The following is a 26048-nucleotide window of genomic DNA, read 5'->3' on the forward strand; positions in this document are numbered from 1 at the left end:
AAGTGTTGCACAGAGAATACACTAATGCACTTTTAATGCAGAGAAGACAGAAGGGGAAAAAAAAACACCTAAGGAACAAAATAGGCTGGAGAATGCATAAAGCCCAAGTTCCTTTCAAAAGCAGTGGAGACGTTAACAGCTTTTCAGGGAGGCAATCAAGCCATTCAAGCCTAGCAGCTACCAAGGCTTGGGGCATTAACATTTCTAATTGGAAACAGGCCCCGTGCTACACTGAACGGGAAGCCGGATGCACCTCACTTTGGGCAAAGGCTATGCAAGGAAACAGCATGTGAACCTGATCAAATTGTGGAGTCACCACCAATGTTCCAGGAAGATGCTTCCGATTCCAAGACGCTGGCCAGACAAGCTTAGTCAATGACAGTCTTCTCTGCTGCTCGGATTACATCATATGATCTACCAAAACCTTCATGGCAGGGTTGGCAAACTCCAATCCATGGCCTCTTTCTGTATGGTCTTCAAGCTAAGAATGGTTTTTATATTTTAAAAAAAAATGGTTTTTATATTTTTAAATGGTGGGGCGGATCCAAAGAAAAATATCTTGTGACACATTAAAAATACATGAAATTGAAATTTCCTCGTCCATAAATACAGTCTCATTGGCACACAGCCATGCCATTTCCTGACGTATGGTCTAACCTCTTCGGAGCTCTAACACAACCGAGATATATGGCGTGCAAAACCAGACGTCTACTAGCTGGCTCTTTACAGAGAAAGTTTGGCTATCCCTGCCTTCATTCATCCACAAATGTTAGGAAAACAGCTCCAAATAAATTGAAGGCCCATGAAAAACACAGTTACTAATAAATGAAAAATTTCTTTACCTTCTAAATACGTTCCCTTCTCAGAAAACTCAGCAGAAATGACACAACATACGTACATCAAGTGCCCAGAAAGGCTCTCGACTTTGCTGCTTTGGTAGCCAAGATGGCGGTCAGAAACAAAGCAGGAAAAAGATGGAAAAAAAATTAAAAAGATGAAGGCACTGTGTCGTATTTGGCCACTTTACATACATGATTCCATTTGATCTGCAGACCCACGTTCTGAGGAATGGTTACCCCCCTTTCACAGATGAAGATACTGAGCCCCACAGAGCTTGCTTGTCCAACATCCTCACAAGGTCCTCACGAGGTCACAGGTCCTCACAAGGTCACGGCAGTACGTGTTGTCTTCAGAGCCCTGGCCCAGGTTTCACTGGCTCGACACCCCATACTTTGAACGATTTCAAAATTATCAGGACTCCTGATCAAATACTCTATTGCCTTTGCAATTCGGAAAAAGAGAAGGAGACAGTAGAGAATAAATAACATTTGAGGGGAGGAGAGAACTACCTACCTTTGAAAAGAACGGTCATTTAACAGAGAAATATTTGTCTTCTTAAACGCTGCATGCTTTAGTGCGGGGCTCTTAAGCGACACTCGGTTCCTGTTCTTACCATCACTCTGAGTACAGCCAAATCCATCCAGGCAAACACGCTATATAATCTCTTTATCCATCTGCTATGAAGACTGCTGGCTACAGCCCAGCATCCTTGCCCCATGGAGACTCCTTCCCCCATGCTTACCTCCTAGGGCAATTTTTTTATATCCAGCAATAAATCACTTGTAATCTCAGAGACACTGACACTACATCTACCAAATGAGTCAGGTCTTCCAAAATCTCTTAACAAAGCCTGATGCTACAGCCAGGCATAGTATCACAGATTTTATTACCATTATCGTGACGCTGTCTAGGAGCGAAAACACACAGCACTTAGAGTGTGTCAGGCACTGTTCCAAGCACTTTAAAAGGGCCCATGCATTAAATTGTTAATCCCAACATCCTTACAAGGTCGGCACTATAATTACTTTTATTTTATAGATCAGGAAATTGAGGCACAAAGAAATCCAGCAATTTGCCAAGGACCCATAGCCAGTAGGTGGCAGAGCTGGGATTCAAACCCAAACAGCGCGGCATCAGAGTTCACACTGCTTACCAACCACATTACTCACTGCCTCTCCATGCTAGATCAAATGAAAATTAGATAAAGAAAAATAAAAATAAATGTGACTATCAACTATGCATGAGCAAGCTTATCTGTACTACTAACAGCAGAAAGGTAGTCTTTAATTTTTAACAACTGGAAAAAGGTTGGGAAGAATAATCTGCATAAACCGACGGAACTAAGAAAACATCTTAAAATACAATGTTATTTCTTATTAAATGAAGAAGGGGGCAGAAGAGAAGAAAAAATAACATCTGGAACATTTAGAGATAGTGGGGTACTTCCAGTCAATTTACATTCAGAGTAAAGGTCAGGCAGGGTCCCCTTTCTGTTTTGTACTCTTCTAGGAGCCTGAAACTTGGTGAATTATACAAAACACCGCTCAGCCTTTCCTTGAAGGGTGAGGCTCTTTCCATAATGAAGGTGTATCAACCTGAAGAACAACGTTCCTAAACGGTAAAGGTCACAGTTTAGTTATGATTAATCCTTCTCTAACCCTCTAAAGAAACCAAAGGCCTCAGTCTCATGTTCAGGATGAATGTGACCACAAACCATTGACAGCAAATGCATGGTCTGCTTACCACTCTGAGCGCCAGGGGCTGATGTAATTGATGAGGTTTCTCTTCCCCATGGAGACCATCCTTCTCAACAGAAAGATGGAGTATTATCCTAGATAATATTCCAAGGGGGCAACAGCAAGGGATCAGAGTAAAGACATAAGAAGAAATCCTTCCATCATCTAGCACTAAAGCAGTGACAGCCCGGCCGGGCATCAGGAAAGGCGTTCTTTATCACCAGTAGTTCATGGGGTCTACAAATGGCCTGGGGCCTCTCCCCTGGTCTGCGTCTCAGGTCAACTCATGCTGCTTTAACCAAGAAAGAATTTATTCTCTCAAACAAAAGGAAGTCCAGTGGAAGGGCCGGCTTCATAAAGGGCTGGTTGATTCAGCTCTTCAAGGACGTCAACAAGAATCCAGGTTCTTCCCTTCCCGCCCAGGTTGGTCCTCAACTTTGACTTCATCCTCAGGCGGACAGCAAGCAGCTGCAGTGGTGGGTGGCTCATCCCGAAAGCACCCAGGCCAAGCAGAGACCGCAGCTTCCCTGGCTTCAAGGGAAGATGCAGCTTTCCATGGGAGAGCCCAGCAGACACATCTTCCCCTTCCACTGGACAGAGTCAGATCACATGGCCAATCCTGAACCAATCACTAGGAAAGGATGGAAACCAAATAAACCCAACCCTGGACCTAGGGTTTGGCCTTTTCCCAGCTACAAGGGTCCACGGAGGAGAGGTGGGCCCTGTCCAAAACTGAGGCTCTGTGAGGAAGAAGGAAATGGATCCTGCAAGACATCAAACAGTATCCACAAGCAGGCCTTCTGACCTGGGCAAGATGCACACCCAGCGAAAACCGGCCGCCCAGAAGACAAGCCCAACCAAAAGGTAATTACTTCAGCCTTCACGGTGTAATAAAATCTAAAGTCATTAGAAAAATTTTAAATCAGAAGTAATTCAGTGAAATTTAAGATCCCTCCTTTCTCTTGAAATATTGGAATGTCCTACCACTGGCTCAAATCCCCTCAGGGCAACAATCAAACTGAAAAGAGCTGGTCCTGTAGAAAAGGCAAGGTGTGTCCACTTCTCCAGAGCCCCGCCACTCCCTCTGGCTCTCCTCACTCCTCTCCGTTAGCTTCCAGAGCCCAGAGGGCATTTATCTGAGTTTGCAACCTCCACATCAGCCATCCCAGAAACCCAACGGGAGAAAGTGAGCCCTCAAACTGATAAAACCCAGCAAGAGGAAGGTCCTCTAGGCCTCTTCACAGAGAATTCAATTCCAAGGAGAAGCAGGGGGAAAGGCAGGTTAGTAATAAAAAATTTCTAGCCACATTCTTAGATCCCCTCCCCCCCCCAAAAAAAAGTCATACAATATTGAAAGAGTTTGCGAAGCTGCCTTTTTGTGGTAAAGGAAAATCCTATAAAATGAGAGCATCAGAGTGATCCCGCTCAGTGCTGTCTGAGTTTTAGTGCGTTTGATGCAGCTGGCGAGCACTGGGCCCCAGGCACTTCGGTTTTAATGAATTCCAAAGAACATAGTTGGATCCGACTTCTTGAATTCATGTGCCATTTTCTCAGGACAATATTCATAAGTCTTTAAAGGAGACTCGTGTCAAGAAGACAAGAGGAGTTACACTAAAATGAAAACCTCCCGGGGACTGCCACTTACCCAAAGCTTTTATTGCTTTACAGGTGGCTGTCCACACCACCTCTGTTTCACCAGCTATGGTATTAAGCGAGGAGGGTTAAGGAATACCAGTTATACCAAAGATGATCCCTGACAGTATACCAAAGATGATCCATTATGCTGTATCTATCACTCCGGGTATCTGTTATTTTCACCTGACAATGCTCCCGCTCTCTTCTTCTGGCAAAGCCCCCTCTTTCCTAACAGAAAACCACTGCAAGAGCCCAATGTAGGGCTTCTACTCCTACCTCAGTCACACGGTGTGGGGACATGATCTGAGCTTGTCCGGTTACTGGTCTAGCCAAATGTGACCCAAGTCTTGATAATAAAGAGTAAGACATGATGTCTAGACTCAGGAAAAGTTTCTTTCCCCAGAAATAAGGAGATTATATCATATAAGTCTGCAGGTGTTAGGGGAGTGAACGTGGCTATCTATCAACATCAAAAGAGATACAAGATGAGGCTATTAGAAGGGGGTGGGGGAGGCTGATAACATGGTTTGAAAGCCTGGATCCAGCCATTCCTGAACCCACCACTACTACACCCTTGTACTGTGGCACTGGTAAGTTCTGCTTGGGCTACTTTGTGTTGATTTCTCTTCCTTCCAAATGAAAATGCAATTTTTTGAAATTAAGAATATTTTAGTAATAGAAAACAGAGGTATTGGAGATGAAGCCAGAGAACTGGGGCTCTATACGAAGAATCTGCATAGCTTTATACTAATCACAAGGTTAATCCTACAAAGCCAGTCACAGTCTGAACACTCAGTGAACTCGAACTCTCATTTGTTTATGAACTATGTGGACATATTTAGCTTAGGTAAGGGAGGGAATATGTGCAAATCACACGGGTCCAGACCCAAAACAGTGGAGAAGTCCTTGCCTGTATCTGGTAAAAGAATTCCAAGATGGCCTGTGACCAACGCCCTTGTGTTGGGTCCTGTGTAATCCCCTTCCTTTGAGTAGGAGTGAAAACTATGGTTTTCTTCTAGCCATTACAAACAGCAAAAGGAAAGGGGACTTTGTAGGTTAATGCTCCTTATCAGTTAACTTCAGTTGAATGAATAGGGGAATTTATCCTGTGTGGGCCTGACCTAATCAGGTGAGTTTTTGAGAGACTAGAAGCAGCAGAGTCACTCTTCTATTGGCCTTGAGGAAGCAAACATCCCTGTTGTGGAGATGGCCACACAGCAGGCAAAGGCAAGCAGCTTTCAGAAGATAAGGCCTCAGTCCTACAACACAAAGAGCTGAATTCTGCCAACCCTCTGCAAGCCTGGAAGTTGGAAGAGGACCCTGAGCCTCACAGGAGACCACAGCCCTGGCCCACGTCCTTGATGTCAGCCAGAGCAGAGGACCCAACTAATTCCCAGATTCATGTTCCATGGTTACCGCAAGATAGTAAGTTTGTGTTGTTTGAAGTCACTGAGTTTATGGTGATTTATTACAGCACAACAGAAAACAAAATACACCAGGCAGGCTGAGAGTTGTCTGCAACTATGGAAATGGCAGACACAGAGGACCTTGTGATCTTTTAAGAAGCTTGGTCATGAAGGAATCTAAAGCCTTCTAGTTCTGAGAGCTGAGTTGTTAGTAACTATTTACAAGTCATAACCCATCCCTTAGCACAATCCTGGGCACATCATTAGGGCTCTCTCAGTACTTACTGACTCAATGAGAAAATAAATACACACATGTCTAACACCACAGTCAACAAGAAGGTTCAGGAATGGCATGTGCCCATGTATCAGATGTGAGCTTTGCTGAAAGACAACATGGTAGAACCCAACAAGAAGGATCTCTGGTCCAGAGAGACCTGGGCTCCTATCTCAGCCATCCCCTTTATCAGCTCTGCGCTCCTGGCCAGTGAACAAAATTCACTTTATCACCCTATAGTTCATTTTCTCCTCTATACAGACTATAACAACTCAAAAATTTGGCATCAGGATTAAATTAGGTAATTCATAGATGAAGGCATCAGGCTTGGTGCCTGATTCTGCAAAGAGTTTATAAAACATTTGCTCTTCCTTCTCTCTCTTACTACGCCACAATGAACCCTCCATATGGATTTGGCACAGCTAACAGGGCTCTGGGGAATAAGACTCATGACACGTCAGCTGACTAAAGGCAGTGGTATTTGGATTCAAATACCTAATATGCTATCTAGGACAATTGCTCCAATTTGCCCAGAGCCAAATTCCTAACCTGTTCAATGGGAATAATGCTACTTACACTACAGGGAGGCTGAGAGGGTTCACTGAGAACACATGCGGGGGGGGGGGCGCGACACACACTTAGTACGTAGTATGCCACTAAGCTATTATACATGTGGGCTCTTACATTTATTTTTATTTGAGCCGGCAAATGCAAGGTGTCCCAATAGGAAATATAAGACCATTGGAGTCTGTTAGGGGTTCAATTGTGTCCCTGCAAAACATTATGTTAAAGTCCCAACCTCTAGCACTTCAAAATGTGACCTTATTAGGAAATAGGGTCATTGCTGATGTAATGAGAGATGAGGTCACACTGGAACGGGATGGGCCTTTAGTCCAATATGACTGGTGCCCGTATAATAAGGAACAAGAGGCAGAGAAGGAAGATGGCCATGTGAAGACACACACAGACATAGGGAGAAGGCCACGTGAATGAAGATGAGGCAGAGAGCAGAGTGATGCGCCAGCCCACAAGCCAAGGAACACCAAGGACCGTCAGCCAGGACCAGAAACTAGGATGTGGCAAGGAATAGTCTCCATGAGAGGCGCCAAAAAGGCACCAACCCAGATGACCCCATGACCTTGGACTCCTAGTCTCTAGAACTATGGGGCAATAGTTTTCCGCCGTTGTAAACCATCTAGTTTGCAGTATTTCTGCTGGCAGTCGTGGCGAAGGAACATGAGGGACGGCCCCAGTCAGTGGTGCATTTGCAAATATTTTGCCATCCTGCTCTGGGACGGAGGTTGATCTGTGCCATTTGTTGATTTCCGTGGTTCCAGCTTATTTCAAATTACCAATGTGACATCACTAAATGTGAGGTAGGAAAGGGATGGCCGAAGCACGCCGTCCAGCATTTCTACCACGCAGATACAACAGACCTAAGCTCCTATCCTAAGACCACGGATAACAGAAAGATGTATTAACGTAACTAGGAAGTGAGGAGCTCAGGGTATTTGTTACTTCTAAATATAACTGAATCATAAGTTTACATAATTTTATGCTTAACAAGATTATGCTTAATAAGCAGCTCACGAAATTCCTGGGAATGCACCAATCCATTCTCACCAGCCTGCATAAGCAGCTCCCCGACCCCAGGAAGGGGTGCACACCACAGAAGAGAAGCACACGATGCATAAACCCTCCACCCTCCCAGCTCTAAACTACTCCTGGCCCTGGGAGTACGGCCATCAAAACAGAGCCCCTCTGCAGAAGCAGGGTCACGCCTGTCACATGGTAATAGACAGTGTTCGGTTAATTAAGCAGGTTTCAGTGCAGCTAAAACCCTCGGCCTATTTTCTCCCTGATCCCATAAAGCATTTGTGGCAGTCTGGTTTTTAACCAATACAGAAGTAATTTGAAATCAATTTCCCCTCTCCTTGATGAACAACGGACTATTTAGTGTGACCCACAGAGAAAAGGAGAAGCCCATATCCATGAGCCCAGTGCACTCCACAAATTCCAACCCAAAGCCAGATGCTTAGCCGGTACCACCCTGAGGAAGCTGGTCTTACTCCCCTCGGAATGGTGTCGCCAACCCCAGGCTTGGGTGTCTGACCCTCTCTCTACAAGGGAGCAGGAGCCATATTTTATCCTTCTTATTCAACCAACACATGTATAACGAGCAACAGCTCTCACGCTCACACGCTTGCTCTCTCACACTCGCTCTCTCAAATAAATAAAACCTTTAAAAACAAACCAAAAAAACCTTTCTTTTTATATTTTTTTTCTTTTGCCAAAACAAGCAAACAAAAACCCATCTGACCAAACTTTCATCTAATGAGCGATTACCACCTGGGGTAGTGAAGAGGCTAAGTTCAAAAGTCAGTGCACACGGTTTTCATAAGAGTCCAAATTACCCTTGACAAATCCCTTGCATGACTCAAAAAGTACAGTGTATGTTTTATGTCATGAGACAATACAGGTATTGTGTAACGCCAACAGCTGCCATCCACTGAGCTTCATTAAAGTAAATTCAACTCTTCATGCAGGTGACTGGGATTTATTACGTTTTCCATACCCAGAAGAAAACAGAAGATGAGCTTAAGATTCTAAGGTGTTCCTGCTCCTCGACGGAGTCTGCTCGATTTTATTCTATTATAAAATCTCAACCAGCTTCACAAACATGATTACATTTGTTTGCTGGGGGAAGGAACATAACTATGTGAAAGGACCTAGAAAAAACTGTAAGGTGCAGTAGGTGTTTACTAATTTTGAATCTGCAGGTTGCAGACTTGAAACCGCTCTTGAAATTTTAGAAACACACAAAACCAGCCATCAAATCCATCTGTTATGAACTGAATTCTGTCCCTCAAAGTCACAGATCTATCCTAACCCCAGTACCCAACCTCCAGTACCTTGGAATATGACCTTAGTTAGAATTAGGGTCATCACAGAAGTAATTAGTTAAGATGCAGTCATCAGGGTGAACCTTAACCCAATACAACTAGTGTCCCTATAAAAAAGGGGAAGTTTGCACCCAGACACACACCCAGGAAAAACACATGAACATAAAAGCAGAGATCAAACTGACACTTCTATGAGCCAAGGAACATCAAAGATTGTCAGCAAACCATAAGAAGCCAGGAGAGAGGCATGAAGGAGATTCTCCCTCCCAGCCTCAGAAGGAACCAATCCTGTCCACCTTGATCTTGGACTTGTAGCCTTCAGAATTGTGAGCCAATACATTTCTGCTGTTTAAGCTACCCGGACTGTGGCACCTTGTCCTGGCAGCCCTAGCAAGCTAACACAACATACAAGCTCACATTTTCTCCTCTGGACCCAGTATACACCACTGCACCCATGCTCGTGGGCCCCGGTCTCATGACTCTAATTGGCATTACAATTTTACTCATGCCTGAGTTTTATGAATGTGCCTGATATGTCTTCCTTCTGTCATCAACTAATAATAAACCCCAAAAACAGGAGATAGGGAGGGGGCAGCATAAGATGACCAACTGCAGGTCCTGGTTCACAGATAAGAAAAGAAGTCTTCAAGGTAAAAAAGAGACACTAGCTGAACTGCCTCACTCAAGCATGAAAAACTGTTCTCCTCAATTGCTCTACTCTGTTGGCCCACTCCTTCTCTTCCCATGGTGAATAAAAACACCCAAGGGGAAATGCGGACCCATTCATCAACATTCCTAGCCAGACAGTGAGCGACTTAATGGCTTTATCGATTCCTTGTTTTGCCTTACATTATGTGTTACGTTGGCTCAAGCAGTCCAGACAAGAAGAATCAAGATGGTGTTGGCAAAAAGGCGTTATTTCATGTTAAGCTTGTTACCACTGAGACCAGTCAACCCTGAACAGAAGTAGCCGAGTTTCAAAACAAGCATGTGCGAAATTTCTATTCATGCCATGCCAATAGCTCCTTCCCATGGCCAGTGCCCCTGGTTTCAAAGCCCTATCTTAGCTGGTAAAGAAAAGCAAACTGTAGCAACAACCGTGCCCTTTAAGTGGATTTTTCATGCTAGGATAATGTTTTGTTTTGTTTTATACTCCAAGATAATGGTTCCAAATGCTTTAAGGGGATAAATTTCATATTAGTAAAATGACTCTAATTACAACTAACACAAACCACTCTGTCTCTCCATTTTCACATAAGTATCAATACGAGGCAAAATAAAATGATTAAATGACTCATGAAATCTGTCAAAGAAATACAGGATCTTCAATGTCCTTGCAAATTTATCCATTATAACTGATCATTAAACATGTTAGATGCAAACAATACACACCCTGTTAAAACAAATTTATTAAGGTTAGGACAATGACTTCACACCAAACTCAACATGGTAAAAAGATTAAATCAAACCCTTGAATGATCGCCGGGCGGCCTTGGACAATGTGGTCAGTTGGCAGTATCCTATAGCTAACAGATCAGCAAAGTGAAATTTGACATTCTATGTTCCGTACCATTTTCTTCAATCCCGTATAGAGTTACGAGAGGTTTGGTTAAATATAATAAAAACCTCGAGTAAATTATTCGATCCTGAAAAGCAGTTCAGACTCTAAACTCACATGTGTGCAATTATCATGTCTGCTCATCATTCTATCTTCCAAGGAAGAAAACAACCAGGTACTAGTAACTCAGAGACATGAACGTCAAACCCATTCCACCACTAAATCCCTGTGACCCTCAATGGGTCTGACTCCCCAGACCTCAGTATTCTCATCAGGAATGACAGGGGGCTGGACTCCATCAAAAACAAATACCTCATTCTAAAACCTAAAGTGGCAAGAAGAGTGTTGTGTACGGCCCCCCAATTATCTGTCAAATAAATGAGGCATTCTGTGTGTTTCATACTCTGTGCTTCAACAAGAAGAATGCAATTTGAAGAATGGATTCTATGCTTAAAAAACAAAATCTGAAAAACCGCTGGTAAAATTTGGCCTGGTTTTTGTTTGGGTTTTTTTGTTTTGGTTTTTGGTTTTTTTGCCCAAAATAATCCTGTTACCTGTAGAAATGAATTAATTATGTATGTGGTTTCACACTCACACAAGTAATGTGAACTTAAAGTACAATTCCACTTACTTCTAAGGAAAGCGTAGATATCCAGTGTTTTCATATATAAAGGAAAAACAACGTTGAGAGCAATTTTAGGAGGTCCAAGAATAAGATGACCTCAGATAAATTTTTGCTTTAACCTAACCATTTCAAAATAAGCAATTTCTGAAGAATAATTCTGTCTGAAGATATCTTTTTTTGAGAGAGAGAGAGAGTGAGAGTGTGTGAGCGAGTGGGGAGAGGGGGACAGACGCAGAGGGAGAGAACCTTAAGCAGGCTCCACACCCAGCACAGAGCCTGACAGGGGGCTCGATCTCACAGCCCTGAGATCCCGACCTGAGCCAAAATCGAGCGTCTGATGCTCAACCGACTGAGCCACCCAGGCGCCCCTGTCTGAAGATAGCTTTTGGCCAGACTTACAAAAAGGGAGCTAAAAGGCGTACATTTTCCATACCTGCTGGAGCTAAACGAAATAAATTGCAATATTCACATTTTTTTCCAAAACAAATTGTCCTCCTGTCTAAACAGGCTTTACCTTAAAAGTGAGCTATGGGGGCACCTGGGTGGCTCAGTCAGTCAGAGTCTGATTCTTGGTTTCGGCTCAGGGATCACGGGCTCGTGGGCTCGAGCCCCTCCACGCTCAGCACAGAGTCTGCTCATCCCTCTCCCTCTGCTCTTCCTCCGGCTCGCTCTCTCTCTCTCAAATAAATAAAAAAATTTTTTTTAAGTGAGCTACGTATAAATTAAATGGGGAAAAAAGCTTTCTTTTCAAAACTATTTGCAATTTTTCAAGTTCTGCTACAGAATAAAATGGTACCAACACTTCAGTCTGTAGGTGCCTCAAACGTCATTTAAACAGAAGTATAAGAAGAAATACAACATTTAAGTTTTCTAATCCTTCACCCTCATTTGAACATGAGCTCGAGTTCTTGCCCTTTATATAAACCAGCTACCCAAACCTCTAAAACTGATAAAGTCTAAGAGCCAGATGGAGTCAGGAACAGAAATTGAGACACGATCCCACCCAGAGCTTCCCAGCTGTGTGTAGACAAATGGCAAATGGTATTCCACCGACTCCCTCCTGAACGTGACATTATTTCATTCAGTAGACGAGTCAAGGCCTAAACCAAATACCCTGACACCTTCCCTGACACAGGCATAAGAAATACCCCTCGACCCAAGTTCTGACCTCGAGCCCTTTTGCGAGAACTGCCACGATGTCGACACGTCTTGCAGAGCACGCAAACTGGGAGGACGCGCTCCCAGCTGTTCCAGAAAAGACACCTTGGAGTCTCCGTAGTTTTACTTCGGATAACTTCTTCGAGCAGCGAAGTCACACTATACCATCAGACTTTCCTCCCCGTCTGCAAACGATGTGAGTACAATTAATAAACCTATTATAATGTGAATAGGACTGTGCGGAGCCTACCATCCAGCTATGATGGAAAGGAACGGTTTCCTCCGCCAACACAGATGGCCAAGCGCCTCCATCCAGGGTACAAAGGAAACACCCCACGTCTTGCTCGGCTCTGTCCAGGGAGGTGGGGGATTATCACTGCTCTGTGTGCACAGGCACATGCCGCATGACCAGATGGAAACCAAACGCCGCACGCTGTCGTCTGTGTTTTCGCTAAATGACAAACATCTGTAAACAAAAAGACAGGCTTTCTCGCTTTTCATCTGGATTATGAAAAACTCCTTCATTTTCCCACAACAGATTAAGAATGGTTAAAAGAAAAAAAAAGTGCACTAATTGTAACAACTCCCTGTCAATTCAGACCTTAGCTATGCTTAGATCAGGCCAATTTTGTTGTAACATCGTGTTTCTTCCTGTAAGCTACTTCCCCAAACACACTGCAGATTTTTCTGTCATGCTTTATTGATAAGAGTCAGGCTTGAGAGCAGGGCTGCCAGACGATTAGCATAGCGTACGGTACGGACATGCGGGGGGCTTCTGGACGCTGGCTCCTCGGGCACCACGAACCGAATGCGAGATTTGAGGCTTAAACTGCTGTACCAAGGACCTGGCACAAAGTCGATACTTGATAAACATTTGCCAAACGGAGTAACACTCTACCTCACGAACACAGACCATCATCAAGTCTTGGGTGTGCTTCAACAGAAATAATTGATTTGGACGGCGGCGGCAAGGGGGTGGAAGGGGCGCACAGGCCGCCCTCGGAAGCCGGTCTTGTCCTCCAAATAAGCTGCATTTGCAATCGCTGCCTCTCTTCTGCTTGGACTCCCAGTGTCTGATAGCTACAATTAAGGCTTGACCTACTTTACTCGAGCCTATCAGCACGTCAGCCACCAAGTCAATGCATACTCGGTCCGCTCAGAATGGCAGAAATGTCCACGTAACTGAGAGCCCGCAGCTGCACCCCGCACGGGCAGAGATGCAGAGCTCTGCGCTGTAATCCCCCGGTCCCCTCCTCCCAGAGGAGCATTTTCATCCTCTCTTTGTGTTTAAATCCATTTTGGTCCAGGGCATCCTGATTAGCCCATGCTGGGGAGAAAACAGGCTTCCAAAGACTTGTTGATTCCATCCCAGTACTCAGGAACAGACTGGATACTCGGTGAAGAGCCATGCCTAGTACATAGTTCAGACTCTGGTTTCAAAATTATATTTTTTTAAAAAAGTAATTTTATCAATCAATACACATTCATTACATGCCACAGTGAACACCCTGAGATGCATTTCATTTTTTTTTTAAGCACAGCTGTCCATCCACTGCCTACATTGCTGATAAAGCTCTAAATGGTTAAGCGGAAAAAAGAGAATTTGTTTGCTGTGATAATACACAGATCTGTGTATCTTTCCAATTGCCTTCAAGGTTGAAAGAAATGAGGTCTTGATGAGTACCAGCTAGCTATTAATTAGATTTAGTAGCAACAAAATATTACTTTTCAAGCACTTTAAAGAACTGAGAACAGCTACAGAGCTCAGCAGAATTTTTCTTTCTGTGTTTTGGTTTCCCTGGCCCCTTTTCTAATTCCTTCCCTCATTAAAAATGCCTCAATCTGAAAGGAAATGAAGAGAACAAGAGATGATGAGTAAATGCAAGTGATTATTATAAAAACCTCATTCATCTCTCTCCAATTTTCAAAACCCAGTTCATTCTGTTTGGCTAAGAAAAGGAGAACTGTATACAACAGCTTACTTTTAAGGAACAGACTTAAAATCTTACGCAGTAATTCCCACCCGCGCTACCACAGCTGTTTTGACTATGAGCAAAATTTGGATCACCTTTGTCCTTTCATAATCTCATTATTTTTACCTAGTTAACAAAGAAAATGCTGATTCCTGGGCTGAAGGGACAGTAGAGGGCTCCCAGAAAGCAATTCAGCCCAGTGGGGCCCTTCTTGACTTAAAGTTTTAGGGTTCCAAAGGTATCTGTCCGGATGGGGAACAGAGGTGCCTGGTGTGTACATGAGGAAAAGCTAGCCCAGAGGGGATGCATGGCTGTGGCCAAGGTGCCCTGACTTGTCCCAGCCCGTCCCAGCCCGTCCCAGCCTCTCACATATTCAGGTGCACAGGAGTCACCTGGGGAATCTTATTAACAATAGATCCAGAGTGGGGTCTGAGATTCTAAGACTCCACATTTCTAACAAGTTCCCAGGCGAGACTGATGCTGCCGGTCGGAAGATGACACTTTGAATGCTAAGATATAGAATACCCCAGCAGAACAAATGCCCTAGGTCTGTTCAGAACCCGGTTGTGTTTGCATGCCCAGCATCCACGGTGGGGCTGAAGAGAACCAAGCGGACTTCAGGGAGGTGGAGGATGAGTTCCCTTTTTTCCCTCTCCAGCTTTCTTGGGGTACAGCTGACAAAGAGAAGGTGATTTTCAAAGAAGTGTATCAAGTTCGGCAGGTCCACCCCCTTCCTCCCCTCTGGAAAAATTTCTTACCATTACTACTAAAAAAACTAACTTGAAATCATTTCGTTTAGGTATAAGCTTTATTTTATTTTTTTAAAGATTTATTTTATTTATTTGAGAAAGTGAGCGGGGGGCGGGGCGGGTGGGCAGGGGAAGAGTCCCAAACAGACTCTGCGCTGAGCATGGAGCCCAACTTGGGACTCGATCTCATGACCCCAAGATCACAACCTGAGCCCAAACTAAGAGACAGACACTCAACTGACTGAGCCACCCCGGCGCCCAAGTTTATATAAAAGCAAAAATGGAACGCCACAACATCCACATGCTTTCGCACAGTTTAAGCTCCAGAGGAAGTAAAGATTCTGTCAACAGGTGTTTTTTCCCCTCAGTTATGTTTTTTTAATGTCTCTTACTGAGGAAACTCCAGGTAGTTTCTCCTCTTTCGGGTTCACCCAACATTTTCCATATGCTCATTTATTTACATGTCAGTTTCTAGCCTGTAAGTGCTCCAAAGGCAAGACCACAACTTAGTTATCCTTTCTAGTCCTGGCACCAAACTCAATTAATTGGGACAAAGTAGAGAATTAACAATTAGCACCTAGGAAGGGTCAGGCACTGCATATGGCCCTTCATATCCACTGTCTTTGGGAATCTCCTCTTTGAGGAATGATTCGCAAGGATCCTCACAAAACCCAGGTAAGGAGCAGGCTAACTTAGTTTTCCAGGACATCCTCGCCTTATTTTTTTTTTTTAAGATTTTATTTATTTATCTGACAGAGAGACAGCCAGTGAGTAAGGGAACACAAGCAGGTGGAGTGGGAGAGGAAGAAGCAGGCTCCCAGCAGAGGAGCCCGATGAGGGGCTTGATCCCAGGACACTGGGATCACGCCCTAAGCTGAAGGCAGACGCTTAATGACTGAGCCACCCAGGTGCCCCAGGGCATCCTCGACTTAATGCTAAAAGGGTCAGTGGTATGTGAAAACTACCTGGTGACAAGGTAGTAGGAACAGGGGAGGGCAGTGAGGAGTGTAGGAAGAACTAGGGAGGACCTGCAGAGGACGGGTATTGAACTGGGAAGTGAATGCATGATGTGCTCCTATTTTGAAATATTCACAGAAGCACCATGATATAGTTGGGGGGGGGGGCATAGCCTTTGGAACTCGGTAGACAGATTTGGTTTGAATCTTGGTTCGAGGCTTACCTAGCCAAGTTAGACTGCTCTGCACCTGTCACTCCACAACAAACCAAGGGAAGAAAACCCATAGTGGGGCCTGTGACATAGTACGTGGGATATCCTTGTTTGTCTACACCTGGCCTGCAAATGTCATAGCAAGCTCATCCTCCTGCCCTCTCAACCTCCAAAAAAAAAAAAAGAAGAAAAGAAAAGAAAAAGCAATTTACACAAGTACCAAGACTCAGTAACCCAGCTAGGGAAAACTGAATCACAGCCTCGGGTGTCCAGGGCCTGAAGGGGGCACAGGCTAGCTAAGACTCCTGTTTCTATACCCCAGCAGTTCTGTCTATACTGACCCTAAACAAATACAGGCAATGTGCACCAGGAGGAGCATATAAAGGTTGTTCTCTGCCAAGTAACCCTTACGACCATCAGCTGGAGAAGCTCCCACCCTGTGCCGTGGAGTCTGAATGGTGGAATACTACACTGCAGGGAAAAGGACTAAGGCAGTGAAAAAAGGCAGTAGAGGATACAGTATACTGTTTGTGTTAAAATAATCTATGTGTTTGTATAAATATATATGTAAATCTATGAAAATAGCTTCACACTCTGGGGAGGCAGAATGAGGAGAAGTAGTCAACAGATTTAAGCTTTAGCTGAAACGTTCTAAGAAAAAAATATATTCATATATGATATGCAATTTTTTTCACTGAAGAAAAAAATGCCGGGGGTGTCTACCCCAGTAGTAGGTGACCCCTTGCTTCCGGCCCATCGTCTCTATCAGAAACAGAAGATATCCTCCTAAGAAGGCACATGCCCATGGAACAGAGAGACGAGGTCTAGGCATTCCCAAAGCACCGTGCAGCCACAGGGACCACTCACCAGGATACTCGGAACACCTTTGGTCCAACACCTTCGTGGCTTCTAGCCTCGGCTCATATTCCTAACTCCTCAACGTCTTGCCTAGATTTCCTAAGGCCATGGCACTCTTGCTCTAGCCCAGCCTGAAGTGGCCATTTTCAATAACTCTGATCCATTAAGTGCGCCTGAGCACACCTCCCATATTCCACTTTCAGTTTCCAGGCTGGGTTTCGGCATCGTTTGTCCATCTATCTCCTTCAACCCTTTACTAAGCAGCCACCAGGCACCCAGCATGCCAAACACACGGCCATGGGCAAGGCCCACCTAATCGTACAGACCCGTCTAGCGGCCTGGGCTACTCACACTGACCCCCATCCACCCCAGCAATCACCCGACTTCTAAGTCCAGAATGACCTTGAACTACCAAAAGCCACAATGCAAAAGAGTTGCTTTCAAGCTCCAGCCGCTTCACTTACCAGGTTTATAAAGGTTTATAATTGGGGGCAAATTTTTCTCCCTGGGAGCTTCACAGTTTTTCATTTAGGGATGGAGATGATATTTTAGAAAGAAATGTTAGCAGACCCCCACCTCATGGGGCTGGGATAAAGATTAATACATGCACAGCTCTAAGCTCAAGACCTCGCACTTATCACTCAGCAAGTGGTCGTTTCATTAATAACGTGGTGTCAGAGTGGAGAAGCTGGCAAACTTATTCTTTAACAGGCCATATAGTAAGTAGTTTGGGCATGTTGGTCACCATAGAGTGCTCTGCTGTTTGTAAAACACTGAGTAGCTGTGTTCCAATAAAACTTTATTTGTGAACCTTATACTCTAATGACATGATTTTCACCTGTCTTCAGTAATTATCTCTCTTAATCTTTTCAACAATAATGTAAAACATTCTTTTTTCTTAAAAGATTTAATTTATTTATTAGACAGAGAGAGAGAGAGAGAGCACAAGCAGGGGGAGGGACAGAGGGAGAGAGAAAGAGAATCTCAAGTAGACTCCACGCCCAGCACAGAGCCAGTCACGGGGCTCACTCTCACGACGTGAGATCATGACCTGAGCCAAAATCAAGAGTGGGACACCTAACCAACTGAGCCACACAAGCACCCCTTACTGTAAAACATTCTTAAGCTCACTGGCTGTACACAAACAGGCAGTAGGGTCAGATCTGGTCCCAGGCTACGGTTTGCGGACCCCTGTGTCAGAGGAAATCCTACAACCTACAGAGACCAAGAAATCCCAGCCTATGACGCAACTGATTTTTCCTCCCGGTAGAGAGCCAACCGTACCTGCTGTTGGCAGAAGTCTCCAGCACTGGGCTACTTGAAGAAAAACAACCGAGTATCTGTGTATTCACACACATGTATGTACTGGAGAGTATGTATGTGTGTACATGTATGAATATGGACATAAATATCCATTTATCCCTCATAATTTGTACTTTAGGAATGTTTTATGATACCTAACATCAGTATAATAGTACATCCATGCTACGGAATGAATTCTGTTCCCCAAAATTCATTCGTTGAAGGCCTAAGCCGCAATGTGATAGCACTTGGAGGCGGGGCGTTTGGTAGGTCATTAGGTCATGAAGGTGGAACCTCCATGATGGGAGGAGTGCCCTTATGAGAAGAAGCCAAAGACAGCTCTCTCACGGGGGTGCTCTCTCTCTTCCTCTGCCATGTTCACACAGCAAGAAGATGGCCACCTGCCAGCCAGGAATAGAATCCTCATCTAGAACCAGATCACCCAGCACCTGGATCTTGCACTCCCTAACTTCCAGAACTGTGAGAAATAAATTCTGTTGTTTAAACCACATAGTCTGTGATATTTTGTTACAATGGCCCAAGATGAGTAACAGAATCTATAATTTAGAGAAATATGTGTATTAGGAGCATATGTTCAAAACTTTCTGCCCCCAGGGAGGGTATCAGATCAAAAAGAGCTGAGGCATGACGCTGGGGAGTGGGGGAGAAGAGCTGAGGCAAGTTCTACATGTTTCTTCTCAGAAGTGGGGTATCCCGCTGCAAGAAAGAACAAATAGTAACAGGAATCTAATCATGAGTAAACCTCACATAAAATCAGTGGGAGAGAGATTTTACAAAGTAAGTGGCCTATACTCTTCAAAGGGCAAGGTCATGAAACACAAAGAAGTTTGAGATTTAAGAAGACTACAGAGACAGGACAACCCCATGCAATATGTGATCAAGTATTTGGATCCTGAACCAGGAAAAAATTAGGGGGAAAAAAAAAAGGCAAGGAAAAAAAACCTTAAAATGTGTTGTTTGTATATAAAGGACATTAGTGGGATAATGGACTAAATTCGAGTGAGGTCAATAGATTAGATAATAGAACCGTCTCTACGTTAATTTTCTGCTGTTGATCATTGTGTTATGCTTATATAAAATCAAGATGGTGTCGGATGTCACCACAGGACCTGAATTTCTGCCCTGGGTTAAGGAAAAAAGAAGCAAAATTCTCCCCGAACCCCCTAGCACCAACCCTTTCAGTGGCCTAGTCACAGGCAACCTCTCTGCCCTTGGCACACACCAAGTGTCACAGGACTGGAAGCAGCAGGACATACCTGGGCCCAGACATACCTGGACGGAGACCTACCAAGGTGATACTCACCCCACAATGGTAAGAATTAAACATGAGTAGAAAAAGGTTGCCCAGTCTGTCCCTTGATGCCCTGTCTTTTCTCACATCAACACTGGTGAAAGAATCCAAGTAGAACCTTTCCAGAAAAAGAAGATACCCCACCCCTGTCCCCCACCCTCCGCCAAGACAAATGTCAAATCCAGCCCACAGAGATGATCTCACAGCCGCTCCCATCCCTGTGTTCCCAGTTTGCTGAGTCTGGCCTCATCACCATGGCCAGTTCCTTCCTGGGAAGCCAGCCTCTCTGAAGAGTAGCAACTTTTAATGCCGTTGGCCCTGCAGACAAGATGTTAGAAACTGTTGATTCAAACGAACGGACAGAACAGCAGAGTTTAGTTTCCTATCCGTGAGCTGTGGCCATAGCAGAAGACAAGATCTAAAACCATCCCCAATGCCCCTGCACTGAGAAGGAGCCCGCGGGTTGCTATATCATCCTCACACACCACAGTCCAATCCCAAAACCCTGACATGAAAATGACCTGCTAATTGGGTCCCCAGTGCCTCCATCATAAACAGATATTACAACTGGCAGGGTAATTAGCAAGCTTCTGCTGGCAAGACAACCACCTTTTCTCCCCCCACCGATGAAGAAGCTGTCCTCCCCGACCTTAAGTTTCAAATCCTAGATATTTTCAGGCGGAAAGGTCTGCTCAATCAGAGGAATCTGCCTCCTAATGAAAGCAATTAAAGGAGCAGTTAATTTCAAATCCATATTAGCAAAGCAAAATAAATAATAGGAAGGAAATTCCATAAAAAGCAAGACATATTAATAATTTTCCTTCGTCTCAATCACCCAGAAAATGCATGCTAGGGATCAAAAGCCCAGTAAGGGTCTCAATTTTCATCTTCTGTGATTACTGATTTAAGGTTCCTACAGGCAGGCAGCAGTACCTGGCATATAATAGGTCCCTAACAAATGACACAGGTTTGGGAGAAAAGGCTTCCAAGGGTCTTCCGTCGTTGACCACAGGAGATCTTGGATCATCCTTCCTCTTCCAAGAATTAAGTTTTATGCTGAATAAAAGATGTTTTAATATCTTTCACGATATGATTCTAATATTGCTTTTTTTTTTTTAAACGTTCCAACAACCCACCAGTTATGACTGGGTGTTAGGGTTACAGATGATGATATTCTCCTCTATGTGCTTTTATGAATTCCCCTATTTTCTACAATGAACATTTGTTACACTTCAATAGAAAACATTCCCAGAACCAGGGAGATTAAAGTAACATTCCCATTCAAATGCAAAGAGCAGTCTTCAAACTCCAAAGGTGCTGGAAATCAGCTGGGGGTCTTGCTGCAGAGCAAATTCCCGCTCCATCAGTCCAGGGCAGGGCTGAGGTCCTGCATTTCCAACAAGCTCTCCTGGGATCCCTAGACAAATCCAACAGCGCTTGATTGCCAAGGATCTACAAAACACCATCACAAGTCAGATGCCAACCATCCCAGTTGTAAAAAGAGGAGGATGACAACAAGGCCTACATCAAAGCAGAGCAACATGGGCAACGTCTTGAAAAATTAATGCGTTTGGGGCCCCGGCCAGAAAGAGGAAAGCGACACGAAACAAAACTCAACTTTACTTGAAGGTAGTGTTCTGCTGGAACGAAGTGCTTGTCTTTGTAGTTAAAAACAAAATGAAATTGCTTCTTATTGATTTTAATCTAGGTTGGAACGTTTGCTATCCAATAATGCCAGCACAGAAAACTGTGAGCAGGGACAAGATACGGTAAGAGCGAGCTCTGGAGGCCATCAAACACTCTGCTGACCTCTGGTCTAAGCGGTAGTTACAACATGACAGGGTGAGGTGCCGGCAACACACACACCCAGACTCATCGCTCTGCACTCATCTCATTCTCCAGGGCCTCTTACCATTATGGACTCTTTTTATTATTTTTTTTTTAATTCCGCCTCTAACTGTTGTTCAATTAAGTTTTACTCGTTTCCTTACAGATCCTTAGGATTCTCATTTACAAATAAAATCAAAAGAAGCAGTTAAGGCTAAGTGTTATCAGCATGTCTCCTCGAGAGAAGCCGTCCCTAGCACCAAAATAAAACGCTTCAAATTCCTGGAGATAAAAAGCTCAAAATGAATGAACTCAAAAAACCAAACGGAGGAATGAAACCATTATTAAAGGACTATTGCAGTCAGGCAGGGGAGACCGTTCTTGTCCTTCTCAATACACCTGGTTACCAACCCCTTTATGTATTTCCAGCTGATACCGGTGCCCTTTGATTGAAAAGGACCAAAATCAACCCTTGGTTAACATAGGCAGAAAAAAGAATGTATTGAAAGGATTTGGGACATCTCAAAGAATTCAATCAACAGCCAAACAATCCAGCTTCTGAAAGGGCAAGGATCAGGGCAGCTCTGGGAATTCAGACAGCAGGAATGAAGAGAGATGTCAGTATTCATGTTTCACTTGTCTTAATCCTCCAATTCCAGGAAGAAAACGTATGTCCATGACTGGCCTTGCCCGGGTTTTGTGGCACCCTCAAACAGAGATGGATAGAGCCCACTGATCAGCAGAAGGTCCTGGAGAGATCAATACCCCAAGAGTAGCAAGGATGCTCAGAGCAAAACAGGCGAAGGGATGCTGGGCAGGCAAAATCAAGAGTGCTCTGATAATACTGACCATAGCCGTGTGTTTGCAGGGGACAGGGCCTTACTTATATTCTCATTTAATTCTAACATCAACTTTATGGGATCATGACCATTATCCCATCTTACGGATGAGGAAACTGGGGACTAAGGACACCAAGCTAGCCCATCACAAAGCAAGAAAACAGGACAATCACATTGTACAAGACCACTGTGATAAAGTCTCTCCCTATACAATTTTACGGACTGCACAATCAAGTCTGAGTGCCTCAGCCTGGCAGTCAGGGGCCAGCCAATGCATCCAACATGGGCTCCCATGCCTCTCAAACCTCTGCAGGGTCCATGTGTAAGCAGACAGTCACTCATGGCTTTATGCCATGAGGAAAGCAGCTAAGATAAAGGCGGACATGGGTCCGCGTCCCAGAATGGCATGACTCTGCTCCTGGAATACGCCCATTTACCCATGAGTCAACCCACCTTAACAGGATCATTCCTGTCTCTGCTCACTAGCTCCCCCTCCTTCATGTGCACATATAAAATACCAGCCAGCCTTTCACAGGTTTATAGAGCACCCCCTCCCAGGAAGGTATCTTTCTCATCTCTACTGCTCCTGAACACTTAGGGACTGAATCAGTATTTCACCATTTTATCATATCTTCAGCCCCAACCACCCAGGCAAACTGTTTTATGGGCCTTTACATTATTTCCCCAATTCACACACATTTCTAGAACCCCCATAACACGAAGCAAAGTACTATATGCGAGGGCGTTTCCACTATTACTAGATTTGAATCCATGACCTTCCTTGCCATAATGTACAAGAGGATACCCTCCCTTTGTAGGAACAAACCATGACATCTCACTGGACAACACAGACATTCATTTCGGTCTACAGACTGTAAATAGTGAAGTCCAGAAGTCAACAGCCTCATCCATAAGTGAACCTGGTCATCCTTCCCCTCCCAGCATCTCAACAGACACAAGAGCGTATGGTTAAATTCAACATTGATCCCACTCTTGTCGAACACAGGCAAAGGCTCCCTGAATTCAAATTACACTGCCTTCTAGCTGCATTCACTACCCTGGCTAAATTGTTCAAGTTCTCATCCTCTCCATGCCCCCCCTGGGGGAGCAGTATCTATCCCAAGAGCCATGCTGACATGAGAAATGTATTGAAAACAACTTACCACTTTGGCCACTCATATCGCTATCCTTGTAATTTGTATCATTTAGAGATTATATAAATATTTATTTATTTATTTATTTATTTATTTATTTATTTATTTAGCTAGCATTCCTGGCCAAAAAACTTAAGGATATAGCAACTGCCAAAATGAAGCGGCGACTCTAGGTTCTCTCATTTACTACTTGCCCCTCTTGGCCACTGCTTCTCCCTCTCACTTTCCAGGAGTCACGTACTCTCAAACTGGCCAGCACAAATCTAACATCACAGGCGACAAAGAGCCCGATAGCTATGTGCAGGCTGCACTCAAAAGGACTCAAACACAGAGTTTGGGAACAGAGGAAAAACAATGTTGCAAACCCTTTTGCTGAAAGGAGGGCTTCAGTTGTAGGGGAAAGACAACTGATCTGACCTTGCATCTCACCCTTGAGCTTTCACGCTTGCCATCTGATTCGCTAGTGTCTGGAACTAATTAACAGGTGTGGCAAGAAAGAAAGAAGAAAACAAACCTTGGCAACTTTCTCCCAGGGAATTGATGGCTTTAGATTTACAACAGCTCCTCCAGGAAAGAACGAACACAGAGAACTCAGTGAGATGGGTTCATTATTCAAAGAGTGTCCACCTACCTATTCCGCCTTTAGAAGTATCCACCGCCAAGGAAGTAAAGTTAAAAATGCACCCCCAATTACCTGGCTGCTTTCTTGGCTATAGATGATGCCAAAAATATTGACAGAAATACCTGAGTGGGGGCGCCTGGGTGGCACAGCGGTTAAGCGTCTGCCTTCGGCTCAGGGCGTGGTCCCGGAGTTCTCGGATCGAGCCCCACGTCAGGCTCCTCTGCTATGAGCCTGCTTCTTCCTCTCCCACTCCCCCTGCTTGTGTTCCCTCTCTCGCTGGCTGTCTCTATCTCTGTCGAATAAATAAATAAAATCTTTAAAAAAAAAAAAAAAAAATACCTGAGTGGACTGAGCCCCAAAGCCTTAGAAAAGTCAGAACGAGAACGTCTGCTGGCTACGCTCTGAGACTAAGATAGCAAGAAAGGAATCAAAAATATTTTCCCTCCATCAAAGACATTACTTCTCTGGAACTACTCGGAAACCTCCAGAAACCTGTACAAATCACACAGTACCTTGCAAACATGCCTTCTGTGGATGAAAGGTATAATTATATCCTGTTATCCAAGGTAATAGCTCCTGAAAGGTTTCTATAGCCAAAAGAAAATAATAATCTTTAAGTCCTCCGACTTTATTCTTGGCCACAGGAATAAAACACACTTACCCAGTAAGGCTTTTTTCCTTATTTTTATTAACATACATATCACTTATTGAGTTTAAAATGCATTCTAGCATTTCATCAACATTAGTCAGAAGTCAGAATACACACAAAGACTTGGCCCCATTCCGTGTATCCCTATGTTGGCCAAGTGCGAAAGAATTAAGACATCTGTCCAAGTTAGCCTTCAGTCCTCGCTCACCTGGCCTTTTGCCTTTTCAGAATGAACCCAGAGTTCAACCCACTGAGTGCAATTCACAAGAAGTGCAAAGCCAATTATCTATTAATAGAAGCACTGTGTTGTTAGGAAAAAGATTTCTGGCTTTGGAGTCAGAGACTTGGATCCCCACCTTCAAAGTTATCTGATGCTGGGCAAGTTTCTTAACTAAGCAAAATTTCTGTTTGCACACTTGGGAAATACAAGGATTTCGAATAGGGTATATCTGGCCCCTAGCATGGCCCACCTGCTCATAGTAGGTGCTCAACCAACAGTGGTTAATGTTAGCCATGCCACACTCTAAAAACACCTGGAGAAGGAGTAATAGCCAAATTTCCAGATACCCTCACTCTCCCCTGCAAGAATGGCTTGGGAGGGAGGTGTTCTTCCTAGAAATCACGGCTTAGAGCAGAAAACACTACTCAGGAGTATAAAACTCCCAGACCTTGTCAAAGGCCAGGAGGGAAGCAAATGATAGGAGCAGAAGATACAGGTGATCACACGAAACCTAAAAAGGGAGGTGCCCTGATAACTTGGCAACAGAAACACTCAAGCTCTGTGTGGACAGAAAGGTCTGGAGGACCATTTTCCTTTACAAGTCACTCTGAAATCTGGCTATGCCAAAGAGAACAAGAAAATCCTCCGAAAACTCCTTTTCTTCCCCTTCCCACGTGGGCAGGCACGGCTGCTCTCACCACCCCTCCCCTGCGTTTCCAGGGCAGACTCAGGGTGGGGCCTGAGGACCCACTAATGCTCCTTCAACACCCTAACTTGAGGACTTCAACATCCTTGTTTTTCCCTCGTCAAACAACTTACAACTGAAAGCCAGATTCTTATCACCTACACCAAACAAGGGGCATGTTGTCCACCCTGTCAAATATCCCGAGAAGGAGACATTCCCAACCAGAACCTGAAAAACCATTAAATAAGGATGGGTCTTCCCAGCCAACTAGCCACTTCCTTCCACCATCGCCACCCCGGCCCAAGTTCTTAACCTGCAGATGCGCACGACACACAGGACCCAATGCTAGAAACCCTTCTAGGCGGACCTGAGCTGTCCAAGAAAAGGGTGTTCATCTCTCCCATTTTCCCCATCTCGCACTTCATAATTAAGCAGCAGCCTGGCAAGTTCAGAAATATGTGCTCTGCTTGGAAGAGCCTCCTATTTTCATATTCTGTTGGAGAAAGAAACCAAACATCTTAAGAGGAGTACAGACGGCTCCACCCTCTATAAATG

The sequence above is a fragment of the Ursus maritimus genome, unplaced genomic scaffold, assembly GCF_017311325.1.
Source record: "Ursus maritimus isolate PB19 unplaced genomic scaffold, ASM1731132v1 scaffold_14, whole genome shotgun sequence".
Taxonomy (NCBI): domain Eukaryota; kingdom Metazoa; phylum Chordata; class Mammalia; order Carnivora; family Ursidae; genus Ursus; species Ursus maritimus.